This window comes from Podarcis pityusensis (assembly GCF_964106645.2).
Source record: "Podarcis pityusensis genome assembly, chromosome: 1".
Lineage (NCBI taxonomy): Eukaryota > Metazoa > Chordata > Lepidosauria > Squamata > Lacertidae > Podarcis > Podarcis pityusensis.
In genome coordinates, this window is record NC_138028.1 from 137496047 (window position 1) to 137509219 (window position 13173).

At 41.0% G+C, this 13173-nt stretch overlaps 1 protein-coding gene across 3 annotated transcripts in view; it reads left to right on the top strand.

Moving 5' to 3' along the window:
* Positions 1-13173, top strand: part of ERBB4 (erb-b2 receptor tyrosine kinase 4) — an 836864-nt gene that overhangs the window by 162870 nt on the left and 660821 nt on the right. The window lies entirely within an intron of this gene.

The window sequence follows — 13173 nt, forward strand, 5'->3', positions numbered from 1 at the left end:
ACTGATAATGTATGTTTAAAGTTTAGCTGCTGTATTATATTAGCATTGTTTACCTCATATTTGTGGCATTATCTTGACACGTGACATGAGTGATATAAGGGTGCTGAATGGCAAAGACAGGCTGATGGAAAAGCCACATGTTGAAAGATGGATTTCAGCACAAGTTGCAATAATACTGACATGCTGTCTGTGCTGAAAATTCTACTTTGAAACTAGTAGTTTAGGAAAGGGGAATCCATTCTACACTCCCAAATCCCCTAATTCGATTTATTGTGTCTTCCGCAGCCCCAGTATTTGTTAACGTCTGCTGCTGTTTTAGTGAACATTTTCTCTCTCTTTCATTAACTCTGTGTAATCCCAACCAATTAGGGATCACACAGACCATCAACAATAATGTTCTTCCGGATCACCTGTTCAGGAGCCCACTTGGTCTTGACAAAACTTGCCGTAGAACTCCCACCTGCAATTTTTGTGCAGTTTTAGCAGTGTGACATAGACTAATTATGTGGGGAAGGCTGAAAAGTGGGTTGTGATGTGGAGTAGCCAGCTTAATTAAAAAGCAAATTTCAAAAATTGCTGAAAATCTTCTTAAAGGGAGCCTTGAAACTACAGCTGCAAAGGCCAAGCATGAAGTGGACAGTGCAAGCACATCTGTGATTTTGTTTAAGGACAACTTAGTTTATCAGTTAAAGTATGATTTGCATGCTCTTCCGTTTGCAAAGAAATATGTGATAGCCCCCCGCCCCCCATCTCTCTCTGTGTGCGTGCACAAAGCAAGAAGATGGAAAATAAAATTGCATCTGGAATAGCTTCAGCATGTGATCAGCTGTAGTGGTGTGTGTGTGTGTGTGTGTGTGTGTGTGTACACATTCAGATGTGATTATTCACTGTCAGTTAAAAATGCACTATTGCCTCACTCCCTTATTTGGAATATTCAGGGCCAATTCCTGCAACTATCACTTGAAATTCTGGTGGTGTGAAATGGTTATCAGAGATAAGTTTCTTATCACTGGAAGCCAATATTTCCCAGTAACTTACCAAGCTTATCTAGTGATCGCATATCCCTTGATAACTTTTGCAGCTTTGTGAACTGGTCCTAAGATAAAAACCTGTCTAAAGTCAGCAGACCAGTCAGTCCAGATACAGCATTTCTTATGATATGTTTCCCATCTAATGTGGGACTGTCAAGGATATCTCTGTCCTAAGACAATGCTTTCTGTTCTAGGCAGCATTGGGAAAGGGCAGCGTTTTGGCTATGTAAACCACAGCAACAGATAAGGGAAGCGTCTGTTCAAACCAATGAATAGCTCTGCTGTTCAAAGAAAAAGCTTAACAAGTTTTACAAAGTGGATTTGTTCCCACACCAAGAGGGCCATTAACTTAAAGTCATTTTTGTTTTTAAAACAAGACATACATTCATTATTTGAAGTAATTTACTGGCAGGCGTATAAAACGTTCTTTACATTTCTGATGTGGGAGTCCTGAAAGTAGATAAACAAGGAATGGAATGAAAAAGCAATGTTTCATCATGATATTATTTATATTCTCCAAATGTGAACCTTTTTGGATACAGCCTACTCAAAACTTTTAATACTACGAGGGTTTTTTAAAAAAACAACCGCAGAAAACATTACCCATTAAGTCCTGCAGGAATGATGTGGCTTTTCATGGATTCTTCCAATCTACTATTAATGTCACTGTTCAAATAGAGGATACTTTAAATTGGAATGGGTTCAAATGGAAAGACCTAATTATCAGAACTGCAAAATAAAATATTGAGGCATCTAACACTGTGACCTCAGTTCACTCCTTCAAGAAAAACTAGATTTCTTATTCTTTTATTTTTTCAAAAGAGGAAAGCAATGAAGACCAAATAAAGAAATATGACACTTTCCCCTATTTTATAGCGGGCCATGAAAGTACAGAACAGCATAGCTGAAATATTCCTTGCAGTTATTTAAATTGGTACAGCATTTTGCCTATTAACATGCTCTTTAATAAGGAAAAATTAAATATCACTTTCTGCTAAAAGAGTGTCGTGTGAAACTGAAAAACAGATTAATCTTCCCAATCACTTATACACAACGGTGAATGTGCTTCTAGCTCTCCATAATTCCTTGCACCCTTCCTCTTTCAACTGCTGGCTTCTTCACATCAGAATATCCATGGTGTGTGCAGCTTACTGCTTCTAACTTTTGGTTGTATCCTGAATGTGTGGTTCTTGTGCAAGAGAACGTCCTGTCCCTATCCAACACCAGCATATAGGTTTTCCTCCAACCTTGCAGAGCAAATTTGGGGGGGGGGGGGATTCCGTTCCACAAACGGAATTCTGTTTGGGAAGGAGATTATGTTGTTGGATACAGCATTTAGCCCACAGTAAAACGATGAAGGACGAACTGTGTATTGTTCCCTGGGGTTTCCATCTTGGCCTGAACAAGAGATATTAAGGTTCTGTTTCTTTGAAGTGGAAGCTGTGAAGAAAGGCATTCAGTAAGACTGGAGAGGAAAAAGAAGCAGACCCCCCTGCAATTCTAGAGTTCCCTGATGAGGAAGAGTCATGCAGGCATTAAGTGCATGAGATGACTTGTGAATAATTTCATTTTTAATTGCACCTTCAGGCTAGTCCTTCTCATTTACTGCAGTTTGATGATGCACCCCCCCTGCCCCACAGAGGCTCTGCCACACATGCTTCAAAGCACTATGGGTACAAATGACTCTGAAATATGACAGGCTTTTGCGTAAACTTTATTATTTTGATTAAGATACTTAGAGCTACCCAAGAGGTTCAGAACATTTTATTACACAACTGATGTAATAAGGAGACTGACAAACTGGAACGTATCCAGAGGAGGGCAACCAAAATGGTCAAAGGCCTGGAAATGATGCCTTATGAGGAACGGCTAAGGGAGCTGGGCATGTTTAGCCTGGAGAAGAGGAGGTTAAGGGGTGATATGATAGCCATGTTCAAATATATAAAAGGATGTCACATAGAGGAGGGAGAAAGGTTGTTTTCTGCTGCTCCAGAGAAAGAAGATTCCACCTAAACATTAGGAAGAACTTCCTGACAGTAAGAGCTGTTCGACAGTGGAATTTGCTGCCAAGGAGTGTGGTGGAGTCTCCTTCTTTGGAGGTCTTTAAGCAGAGGCTTGACAACCATATGTCAGGAGTGCTCTGATGGTGTTTCCTGCTTAGCAGGGGGTTGGACTCGATGGCCCTTGTGGTCTCTTCCAACTCTATGATTCTATGATTCTAAGTGCCAGTGTGAAAGGTCCTTCCCGGGAGCAACCCACACGGTGGCCCCAAGGCCCCTGCAGGAGGGACCGCAGCAGGAGAGATGGTAACCCCCATCTGGCCAAAAGTGACTGAGCAGCACAGCGCTTCCCCAGATGCAGGGGCTGCGAGTCCGCTGCCCGACTCCTGCCCTTCCCTGCCATGGGATGCCTGGACTGCACTGATGAACCAGGACCAGCCACAGCCTCCTCAGCAAGCAGTCGGGACTCCCTGTGGAGGATCTCTTTGGACTCACGGAGGCTGCAGTTCTGTGGGAAGCAGACGGTGAAAGACTGGGGTTTTTTTGGGTGCTGCGATCTCATGCGAGACACGTGTCTGGCTGGGATCTTATGAGAACATGGCCCTCAAAAATGGGATGTCCAGGACAGTTGATGGGTACTGTTCCTGGATGCCTTAAAATTATTAGCAGTGATGATATATCGCTGCTTATTAGATATTATTAAAAGTTTTATTCTATTTGTATTACTTTGTGGCTTTGTTGCTTGCTGCTCAGGGCTCCTTTGGAAGGAATAGCATGAGAGAAATATACAGTAATAAGAAATAATTGGCAGGAGAATAATTTGCATCCTTAATGCAGATTTGTCCATCATCTTCGTCTGGTACTTATGTGAAACATATTGGCAGCTGCTCCCCCACCCACCCACTCAAAACACACACACACCCTCATGATGAGATGTGCCGCCCCATAGGGATCCTATTCCCTAGCATCTCCATTTATGCTGTAAAAACAGCTAAGTGTTTATTTTAGTTCATTTCGATGATGTATTGGCTTCGATTTCAAATCCCTTGTCTGTCTCCATTAGTGGAACTGTTCCTCCTGCCACTACAGCGGATTGAGACATAAACTTTCTTCTGCAGTCATGATGATCTCTTGCATCAGCAGGACGCCACTCACCAACTGTTCCAACAACTCTCGCTTTTAACTTCTCTAGCAACAGGCGTTGTGAACCTCTAAATCTGTTTGGAAGTTTTGACACTGAGCATGTGATCAGTAGCTTCAAAGTGCCACCCCCTTTTACTCTGAGGTCCTTGATTTTTTTATTGCATCACGATCTCTGATGGTCACCTGCACAGAGAATACAATTGCTGAAGACATGAAGTTACATGATGGCTAAAGAAAACAATCTGTGCTTCATATTGGTGCATTTGTGTGCCAACGGCATTAATATGAGATGTTGGTGTGAATATTGAGACACAATCCTTTTTTAAAAAGGAAACCACAACCTTATTATCATTTCAGACTTAGGATTGTAAGACCATAATCCTGAAAAGAGACCTTAAAAGAATTGTATGTTTGCTGGCCTTCATGTTCTTAAAATTGTTCATTGATGCCAAGGTGGTGTCATTCCTATTTGTGATAAGCATAAATATAAAGAAAATGTTGAAATGCGTTTGGTGGATTGGACTTCACCTACATCAGAGAGGAGCTACCTAACGATAGTGAGCCTTTGACCCCTGAGCCAACAGATTATTATTGTAATAAGAGTTTCAAATTTTAAAAATAGCTGGCTAATCACTTTGGGATGCATCTTGTTCCCCATAATGAGATTGACGTGGCTCTTATAGGAGTCCTGGATACAGCCTTTTGTGTCCATTATTTATTAGTTAAGGAACAGTAACTTGCACTTATTTAGAAGTTTTGTTTCTTCTTACTTTTGTGTTCTGAAAAAGAGGTTTATTTGAGGTAATCTATTATGTTTATTTGTCTACTCAAAGGGAGATGGGGGGAGAAGGAATAAGATTGACAAACTGAAAGAAATATGAACCAGGATAATATAGTTTTATCTGTTCAAAAAGCAGATATAAATATACTGGCCTGTTTATATTACCTAGCTGCTAGTCATCTTTTGCATCTATCTGTCAATTTTATGCTGAGCTTAAGAGCACTCTCAAGACCACTGATTCCAAAAACTCAGCAGCTGCCTATAGCCACACTGTTGTGCACACTGTCAAAAGGGCAAAAGTATTAGGAGTGTTCCCTTCTTGTGCATTCTTATGGTGAACTGGGGATTCTGATATCTTAAGGATATTGAATGCATAACTGTGTTTGTCTAAAATTGTATGCTGTCTAAAGGTGTGATTTGCAGTATCAGACATGGATATCTTCTAAGGAAAAGGGGTGGTTGAAAACCTTTCAGCTTGCTTCCAGGGATATTTCTGCCTTCCCAAACACTGTTGGTACATATTAGAAGCATGTACCAAATCATAATAAAAAATGCATACAGCTGTTGTGTCGGTGAGATTGTGTTGTTCCCGAAATTGCTGTTTCACATTCCATGCCTTTATTAAGCAAGGCCTTGTGCTCTAATCATGGCTGCTTTTCCTGCATCATCTGCTAACTAACAGCACATGAAAATCTGTGGCTTCTTTAGGATATTTTGTCAGGGGTTCTTAAAAATGCATGGGATTCTCTCCTCTGTTGCAAGGGAGCAGTTTCAAGTTAAAGGTTCACAAAGAAACTCCTTTGCAGAAGTACGTAGTTGGCTCAAGAAGTCAGCACTAAAGGGAGTGGCTTGGTGTGGGGGGAGATGAAGCTTGGGGGGGCAGGTGCGGGGGTGTGTGTGCTCATAGCACTCCTACTATAAGGAGCAGCTCTGTTCGTCATGGTTCTTTTCTTTGATCTAGTTGCTTGTGTTGCCATTCAGGCAAAGGAATATTCCTATGTGTTTCAGTGCGAAAAGTGACCCTGAAGATAGCAAATGACTATTTATGAAGACTTACCATCAAGATGGTATGAATTTTATATAAGAATGTTTGTACTCAGTGATGAACTTGGCAACAGAGAAGCAGATGCTGTTTTATTGCTGTGAAATTTCTCTGCACTCCCTGAAGTTCCATGTAAACAAGAGAAGTCAGTATTTCTTAGCCTAAGCTACCTAAGCTTCTGCCTCTGGAATAGTGGTATATAAATATGACAAGCTACTTTACATTTTAAGAACATAGTGCTCTTTGTCTTTCAAGTTCATCATTTGGAGCTGTGACTGAACCAATGACTGTGTGGGAAATCTTCATCACAATCAATCCTGACACAAACCCTGGTGGCATTTTTTGGGAAAGGGCTGCAAATTTTGTGTTCATTTTGTGCTTGCTGATTGGCTAAGAGCTGTACAAGAAACACTGGCCTCTGACTATTGGCATCAGCCAATAGTCAAATCTTATTGGCTACATACAATTATGGCCTCATCACATCCAATAATAATAATAATAATAATAATAATAATTTATATGCTGCCCATCTGACTGGGTTACCTCAGCCACTCTGTATGGCTTCCAACTAATTAAAACACAATATGACATCAAACATGCAAGGGGCAGTCGCATGATTGCCGACAGTAGCAATTAAGTAGCCTTAAATCAGTACATTTGAGCCAAAATGTAAACTTGAACAACTTTGGCTGTTCACTGCTATAGGTGAATCTCTGTGATGTAGCTGAAATTCAACAGCCTTCTTGAAATAGTGAATAATTCACATAGTGGGTAGTTTATACGACCAAAGTAAAGAAGGCACAGATACTTTGAAAGAGCAGTACAAGTCAATATTTCCTGGGCTAAAACCTGACACAGTGGTCACTAAGGGGGGCGGTTTTTCTGCAGTGCTTACTGAGCACATCATTCTGTTTTTTGCCACTGGCTGTAGCTGACCTGTAACAAAAGGCAGCATAATCCTGACAATATTGCTTTCTGGATGACCTGTAACTGAAATGGGTCACACTATAGAAAGGTGTGCTTTGGGTGAATGCTGCCTTAAATTGTTTTTGCTCTCAAGTTGCCATCTCTGCCATCTTGGTGTGAGCTGCTGAAGCTTTCTAAGGGTATGAATGAATGAAAAGTGTTGTAAAGGCTAATCTAGAAATAAGTTCTCAGTTGGTGGTTGCTTAATGTAACAGAGAATCGTTAGTATGAGAAGTGTCCTGAGGAAAGACACAATCACATTAGACTGGGAATGACTTTGCATTATGGCCCATTTATACATAATACTTAACTACAAAAAGCATTTTCATTTTTTAAAATAAAATGTATAAACTGTCCATTAGTAGTCTATTTATAATGGCTGCTTATCCAGTTCACTGCAATATAGGAATCCCGACAGGGTCTTATAGAGCCTTGTGCATATCCTACCTCATGGAGCAAACACATGAATATATGCATTTATTTCTACAATCGGCGTTAATTTGTGTATCTACTTCCAAGCCTAAGTGGGAACATATTCAGGTGCTTGTGCATACACAATAAGCCGAAGACAAGTTGTTATGGCAGAGCTTTGTCAATTGCAAATCACCTGCTAAGGGTGAGGGGAATAAAATGTCAGACCCTCCAAGTGTCCCTATTTTCCAGGGATGTCCCTGATTTAGAGAACCTGTCCCGGTTTCTTATATGATCCCAGAATGTCCCGCTTTTCCTTAGGGTGTCCCTATTTTCATTGGATAAATGTTGGATGGTATGAAATGTACACAGTGGCCTGTTAAGCTTTGCTCTTGGGCAAGCATGCAAACTAGGACTCCCCCATTTTGAACATCAACTTTCCTCAAATGGCCCATCTATTAGATATGCAGCCTGCCTCTCTCTGATGCACACACTGCACATGATAAAGGTAGTTCTAGGACTGTGTCCAAGCTTTTGTTTGAAGTGCTTTTCTGTAATACCAATAATAATCCACTAGTCACAATTAGACGTAGTTCTGATTTCTCAAATGCTTGAGTGATCATTTTCTTTGGTAATTGAGTTCCCTTTAGAATTCCTCTGTTCTGATCACCCACTCAGAAAACTAAGCATATTAATTTGAAAAACTGCAGAGCATGTGGCCATATAATGGCAGCAGAGTAATTGAAAGGAAATCTTTTTTCCCTCTCTCATTTATTTTCATCTAATAAAGCCTTCCCTGATGATTCTGTTGCATGCTGTGAATGTGATATAGGATCTGCATGTTTGTGTGTGTGGTGGGATACATTGACGCTGATAAAGCCAAAACATCCTGCGATCCATTCCATAATGCATGTTCATCCTCCTCCTTTTTATTATCACTTATCTTTCCATGTTTCTTTGAGTGGTAAGTGTGGTGAGTGATGGGTTGAAGGCAACGGAGAATAAAAATCTGCAGAAATGTTGTGCATTGCCCCAGTGCACATACTTATAATAAGTATACTGGTGTAAAGAAGAATAAGTCATCCTGTAAATATGTTTTGTTTTATTCAGCAATAAATTCAAATTTAACCAAACAAATATAAACAATAACCAGTTGCAGAGTACAGCATTTGTGATAATAGCAGGTCACTACCCCTGCACTCCTTGTGGATGGGATGCTACGGTACCACACAGGGAGCTATGTTCCGAGTCATTTACTGTATTACAAAAATCTTGTAAGCATTTGAGCAGGCTGGGATGCAGGACAGATATCTGAACTGTGGGCTTTGCAGGTCATAGCTGTGCTCTTAACTAATATGCAACACAAGAAAGTCTTTTTTTAAAAAAATAATATTTATTTATTTGAAAATGTGCATTTAAATCTAGATTTTCAAGATAGCTTACAAAAGGGAACCAAAAAACAAATATAAAACAGATAAAAAACATTAGAAATTAAAGCAATTACCTTAGCAACAGTAAAAATTCAAAAAGCAGTAGATATAAAGGACTTAAAGTTCTATATTTACAGGTGGCCGGCAGAGTTATTGCTAAGGAGAGTTTGCGTGCGACGTCAAACTCATCTTGAGACTTGGCACCAAAATGATAGGGGGAACTCATTCTACGTGAAGCATGGTGCTCCATTTGTTTAAGGTTGTTTCTGATTGCATACATCCCATTACAGAGAACTTTTTATTACCTAGTTCTATCCCTCTGAGCTATTGTTGATCAGGCTGCATTAATACTTGTGAACCTTACATGCTGCTATGACAAGACCCAGTACAGCAGGGTAAAAGAGAGCAGGAAGGTTATGGCACACAGTACACAGGCATCGATGCCCCAGAGAAACATTGGAACAAGAGCTCTTGGCACTGTTAAATCAGGCACAAGCTTCAACCTGTTGGCATGTGTGGGTATAACTTATCCTCAAATACCCTGTCCTCTACAACAGGCCAGCTATCACTCTCTGTAACTCAGGAAGTGAGGCTAAAGCAAAAGGATGGCAGAATCTCTGTAAGACATAAATAAGTAACTACATTCCGGGCATTTAGACATAACCTTGGTGTTACATTTACGCATGATGGGCTGGCTTAATGTGATATTATAACGAAAGGCTGCATTTTTGAAGTCTTTCACCCCCTCTGCTCCTATCTGTGTAGTCAGTTTGTTTTCACATGAAACAGATGGGAATGGCTCCTGTTTCCATTTCACTATTCAAAATTGTCCTTGGCTGTTTTTTGTTTGTTCTTTGAATCAAACTTTTAACAGCTTTTAAAAGCCAGCTAAATATTATGCTCCTGTGGCCTAGAGTATGCTCACCTTACTCCTTATCCCAAAACCAGTGCACTTCCACACCTAATTTTGAAGTCACCTTCACACATTAGTCACAATCCATGATGATTCTGTCATTGATTGACAAATAGCACTGTTTGATGTTCATACCACATCAAACAACTGCCAGAGACTGTCTTGTTCTGTGACAGAGAGACAAAACTACCTAATGCTGGACACCAGAGGCAGCCTTCTTCCAGAGCAGCCTTTCTCAGGCCTCTCCTCTATCTCCTTTCCTCCCCTCTTCCCTGCCTCCCTCTAAGCATGTCTCATGCACTTGCCACGCAACATGCTCCCATGTGCATGCTGCACAACATGCTCACACTGTGCAACGTGCTGACATCATGCAAGCACGACATGCTGACGTTCAAGTGATGTACCGACATGTTTGCATGTCGCTGCAGAATATTCAGGGGGCCCAGCCCCCTCCTTGAAAATGGGGGCTTGGCCCTTTTGCCCCCCTAGATGGCGTCCCAGCCTCTAAGACTTATAAACTCCAGGTCTGAAGCTTTGCAATCACTTCGCCCCCATCCTTATTCAGCTGCAGCAGATCCTGTCTAATTACTGGTTGGGCTACTTACAAGCAAACAGCCAATTTAACCACTTCTTTGTGATCACATTGATTACAATATCTGAGGCTATATGGTAAGGAAAGCTCTCCTATTTTTTGAGCATTTATTTGATCAAGAGATGTAATTCCTCATAACAAAAAAGCATTTTTAAAAATTGCTTTCTCCTTGAAGGTATGTAGGTGTGCAGTGGTTGGTTGGTTGGTTGGTTGGTTGGTTGGTTGCTTTTTTAATGTGAAATAAAAACTATCAAACTGTAATAGTAGAAAATCATAGACATACATTCAGCAAGGTTCAACATTTCTGAAGTTTCGTTCCACTGAATTTGAGGGATTTTATCCTAAACCATCATTTGAAACTGAGACGCTACAGAAGTAACTACATTTAGATCAGAGGTGGGCTGTTTTTCCTCTACTCCCACATGTTGCAGTGTCTGGCTGTGTCAGTTGTCACGTCCACCAAGCTGTGCTCATTTTTCATGTCACGTTGTATGGTGGTGAGATGCCAAAATAGGCTGCAGATTAACAGCACATGTAGTTCTAAACTTGAAGAACACTAAAACACTATCCTACAAACCTGTTTAGGTTGCTCTCCATATCTTTGCAACTTTGCTTGTCACACCTCAGACTGCAGCGGACAATCTGGAAGATGGTGAAGGCCAAATTAGATGTGATGTGGGAGGCCTGCAGAATGCCACCAATGTTTTCAAATGTTTTTTAATGAAACTATAGGGAGGGGGCTCTGAAATGGATCAGAACAGAGGCAGAGGGACTGAATAGCTGTTCAGCTGTAGGGTTATTTTCCTGATCCAAAGTGCCTCCCAGCTGCTTTGCCAACAGGGGAAAATGTAGAGGTCCATATTATTTCCCCCCCATACAGCGGTACTTCGGGTTACAGACGCTTCAGGTTACAGACTCTGCTAACCCAGAAATAATACCTCGGGTTAAGAAATTTGCTTCAGGATGAGAACAGAAATCGCACGGCAGCGGAGCGGCAGCAGCAGGAGGCCCCATCAGCTAAAGTGGTACCTCAGGTTAAGAACAGTTTCAGGTTAAGAACAGACCTCCAGAACGAATTAAGTTCTTAACCCGAGTTACCACTGTAGAAAGAAAAAACAGTTTGTGGAGGGCAATTTTTGGTGGACAAATGGCTGTCAGGGAAAGGGTTAAGCTCACTCACCCTGTTAATAATCAAATTTGAAGCCCACAACAGCTGCATTAAAGTAAAAACAAGACACACTACATGGCTGCCATGTCATAGCTGATTTCAGTCTAACTTCCAAACTCTAGTAATTTTGAGGTTTAAGTCACTCAGCTCCCACATTGTGTGCTGTTACCACCAAACCTCCACCCGACTTCAGGGCCTGCCTCCCATGAGGGCACGATACGGCTTTGGGGGCAAATTTTTCCCTTTCTTTATCTTCCTGCTCCTTGCCTCAAATTGTTCTTTACATTTCCAGTGAAGCTATGGATCATGACCACTGGATTTTCTTAGAAGAGGAGTGGGGACTGTTTGGGCAGTGGTAGGGATCTTTTGTAGTGATGACTTGTGAACACTGACCTTTCATTGACCACTGCTCAGCCTTGCTCCATGTTGTTTACTCCAGCTAGGAAATAAATGCCCTCTCCAGGTTCTTCGGAATCTCTGCTTTTTGAGGCTCCTGGGCTGGGCTTGCAAGGGATTTGCTGCGCACAAAGTACACTTGCTTCACTGCTGAGCTTTGGCCCATCTCCTTGAGCCCAGAATCCAAAGCAGGCTTTTAACACTTTGAAACTAAAACAAGACTTGCATGGTAAAATTACAAGTTTGACAGATTTAAAAGTCTCTGAATCTTCTGATGACCATGTCAAATATGGGCATTTTGCAGTTTTTTTGCAGGTTATGCTATGCACGCACAGGCAATGTCCTTAAATGTCTTTTAAGAAAACCTTTTAAAAAGCACAGCATGCTCAAAATTGTGGCAAATCTCGGTAAAAATTACTAGGTGATGAAATGATTTTTCATTGTATATAACGAGCCAGTTGATAACTGGCTATCGGTGTCCCCTGGGTTAAATTGGTCCTTTGTTCTTTGTGTCTACTTGGCAACTTGATTGTGCTCATGCTGGCTTGGTGCTGATTTGTACATTCATCATTCAAGTTACAGGATTTCTTTGCAAATACTGCACGTTATTAATATTCCCAAAGAACTTGGGTCATAAGTTGAATGTCTATTTTCCACTCCACTGAAATTCAAGAAGAAATGTCAAAGCATGTGAGAAGGCAGGCCTGATTTCCAGCGTATGTGATTAAAGGGATATTATATGTGTTGACACAAAGGTTAATCTAAGGATGCCTTTCTTATTTTTCAGGCAGGGAAAAAGAAATGTAGGTTGACAAATTGGGGAATGTCTCTTGTGTTTGAAGCTCAGTAGTCTTCAAATAAGAGTGACAAGCAACACATGTTCTTCTGGGAGGTTATAGCTGATAAAAAGAAGCTGCAAACACCATGAACTTCCAAAAAGCAGCAGTCTCTGGCAGTTGTTCGATGTGGTATTATCATGGGAGAAAAGGTCATTCATTAAGTTCCTATGAAAAGGAGTTTTGGACGAACAGAATTGATAGGATACAAAGTTTTTCAGGTGCTCTAAAAGTTATTGTCTTCAAAGCACCCCCTCCTTGCTGACTGTTGGCCTCCACCAGTTTCTGTAAGAAGCAGTTTGGAGGTTTAAGTGGGTTGGGGATTACTACTGCCTGACTTCTTCTGCATCCCATAACCTCCTCAGTCACACACAGATATTTGCAGGTTGTTTTTTAAATGACACATATCTCCAATAATTTATTCCTTAAGAAGGAAAATCACCCGTACACCAGTTCCTAGAACT